Raw genomic sequence first — 3,050 nt, 5'->3', positions numbered from 1 at the left:
TAAGGAATGAGAAAGTGCCCCAAGGAAACACACACGCACGCAGCAGCAGAAGCCCGTATGCACCAGCTCCCTGCTCCTGGCCTCTGGCAAGGACTGGTGAGCATTTCTATCCCCTCCTCAGTTAAATATCTCCCGCCAGTTCTGAGGCAAGCCCAGGGGCTCCCCAGACTGCCCATGAACTCACAAAGACACAGGCCATGTCATCCATGCTCATGGGTTTGCTTGTATTCAGTGACGTCCATATTTTCCTGTTTCCAAATAACTCCTTTTTTGCATTTCTGTTCCAACTGAAGCTTTGTTTAAGAGACTCCTGGAACTTGATGTCTTGTCAACAACCACATTTCAGAGTCACTTACCACAGTAGGTACGAAACATCATCCCATTTCCCATCTTCCAAGTAAGCCATCCCTGAGCCATTTAGCACTTGCAATCACATCCAGTTCAACCATTCATTACCGCAATCATTTCACTTATTTTTTTGTCAGTACTGAAAATTCCTAGCCGTTATTTATTTCATTGCTTTGTCTTCTCACCCATTCTCTTCTCTTTCTCTGAATTCTGCATGGTATCTTATACAATGTCACACAGTTCTTTGCTTTCTCCAAGGCTGTGGGATGCCACTTGGTGCACATAGGAGCAATACAAAAGTTCAGGAAACTCTTATCCCCCAGGTAACCCTCCCACTGTAGTGCCAACATTCTCAGGTAAAGGCTCCAGCCTCCCTAGCCTCTGGTAGAACATTCCATAGTTCTTCAGAAGGTCCCCAGCCAGATTAAGCCCACAGGATCAAGTAGTTCATTAACTTTGCTTTATTGGCTTTTTTCCCTTCTCAGCCCCACTTTTTCCCCTCCCTTGCTTTTGCTTCTTGGGATCACCTCCCAAATAAACTACCTACACCAAGTGCTTGTCCCTGCCTCTGCTTCCAGAGCAATCCAAACCCATACACTTCTTCCATTCTCAGATTGACACTCCTTGTGCTCAAGTTAAACAGAACTACCTTGGTTTATTAATTACGCCAGTCTCCTTTCACGTCTCTGACACTTTCCTTCCGGCTGAAATGACTTCCATCCTGGTCTCACTGGCCAAAGAATCATTCATCCTTCAAGACTCACCTCAAGTACTTCCAAGTACCATCTCTTCTGGAACACTTCCTCAAATCTCCATTTTAATATGCATTTTATATATTTATGTATCATATAATATACATATTAATATGCACACACATACATACATATATATATATTCATTACATACTTCATTTATCATTTTACAGGTTTATTGTCCCAAAAAGGCTACAAGATAAGAGGGTCTGGCCAGCTCCTACTATCTCTGCCTCCCCCACAGCACCAAACAAACGTGTGTTAAATGAGTAAACTGGTTGATTAATTCATCCCAGATATCTGCAGATATTACCTATTGGTTAAGTGAATAAGTCACCCACCTTTGGCACCATATCATCAGACTTGCTGCTCTCAAGCCCCATGTTCCTGATGAGGCCACACAATTCTCCAGTCATGTAGATTGTGATAGATTTGGGGAAGGGGGAAAGGTGAACATGTTAACATCTGCTCAACATATTTGCTGAGCTCCTCCTGGGTGTCAAGTATTTTGTAGGTACCAGGGCAACAATGGTAAGGTCAACATCAACCTGTTCCCCAAGAGCTCACTTAGAGCCTGGAAAGCAGGAAACACAACTGAATAGGTCATTATCCAGAAGGATAATAAACCTTACTGAAGAAGTTCAAAGTGCTATGGGATTGCATTATAAAGATGCCTAACTTAGTTCAGGGGGTCAAAGAAGGCTGTCTAGTAGTGATATTTGAGCTGGCACATTAAAAAAAAATATGTAAGATGTCTGTAAATTATTTTTTCTTTACAATGTCTATGTAGAATTTGATGCCTATTCTGTTATCTCTTGTATCTTTCTAACGTGCATCTCAGACTATGCACTCCTACCAGATTTTACCCACATATCCTTTTTATTCAATGACCAGACATAAAAAAAAAAATGCTTTTGCTAATGATAATGATAATAGAAGACAAGGAGGAAGAGGGGAGGGGGAAAGGTAAAGTTGGATGCATTGTTATACTTGGGGTCTCCCTTCACTCTCCATTGCTTTCCTGAGTCACTACTCAGCCACAACCACTTCAAAGTCAAAGAAGCAAGAGCAACAACCCCAGTCCCAGCCCCTGCCCTGCCCCTGCCCCTCCCCTGACCCTGCCCCTACCCCTGTCCCTGCCCCTGTCCCTGTCCCTGCTCCTGTCCCTGCCCCTGTCCCTGCCCCTCCCCTGCCCCGGCCCCTGCCCCTGTCCCTGCCCCTGTCCCTGTCCCTGCCCCTGTCCCTGTCCCTGCCCCTGCCCCTGCCCGTGCCCCTGCCCCTGCCCCTGCCCGTGCCCCTGCCCCTGCCCCTGTCCCTGTCCCTGTCCCTGCCCCTGCCCCTGTCCCTGCCCCTGTCCCTGCCCCTGTCCTTGCCCCTGTCCCTGTCCCTGCCCCTGCACCTGCACCTGCCCCTGCCCGTGCCCCTGCCCCTGCCCATGCCCCTGCCCCTGCCCGTGCCCCTGCCCGTGCCCCTGTCCCTGCCCCTGTCCCTGCCCCTGCCCCTGCCCCTGCCCCTCCCCTGCCCCTCCCCTGCCCCTGCTCCTGCCCCTGTCCCTGCCCCTGCCCCTCCCCTGCCCCTGCTCCTGCCCCTGTCCCTGCCCCTGCCCCTCCCCTGCCCCTGCCCCTGCCCCTACCTCTGCCCCTGTCCCAGCCTCTGCCCCTGTCCCTACCCCTGCCCCTGCCCCTGCTCCTGTCCCTGTCCCTGTCCCTGCCCCAGCCCCTGCCCTGTCCCTGCCCCTGCCCCTGCCCCTGCTCCTGTCCCTGTCCCTGCCCCAGCCCCTGCCCTGTCCCTGTCCCTGTCCCTGCCCCTGCCCCTGCCCCTGCTCCTGTCCCTGCCCCTGCCCCTGTCCCTGCTCCTGCCCCAGCCCCTGTCCCTGCCCCTGTCCCTGCCCTGTCCCTGTCCCTGCCCCTGTCTTTGCCCCTGTCCCTGTCCCTGCCCTGTCCCTGCTCC

The sequence above is a fragment of the Saccopteryx bilineata genome, chromosome 3 (genome assembly GCF_036850765.1).
Source record: "Saccopteryx bilineata isolate mSacBil1 chromosome 3, mSacBil1_pri_phased_curated, whole genome shotgun sequence".
Classification (NCBI taxonomy): Eukaryota; Metazoa; Chordata; class Mammalia; order Chiroptera; family Emballonuridae; genus Saccopteryx; species Saccopteryx bilineata.
This window is presented reverse-complemented; position numbering follows the sequence as displayed.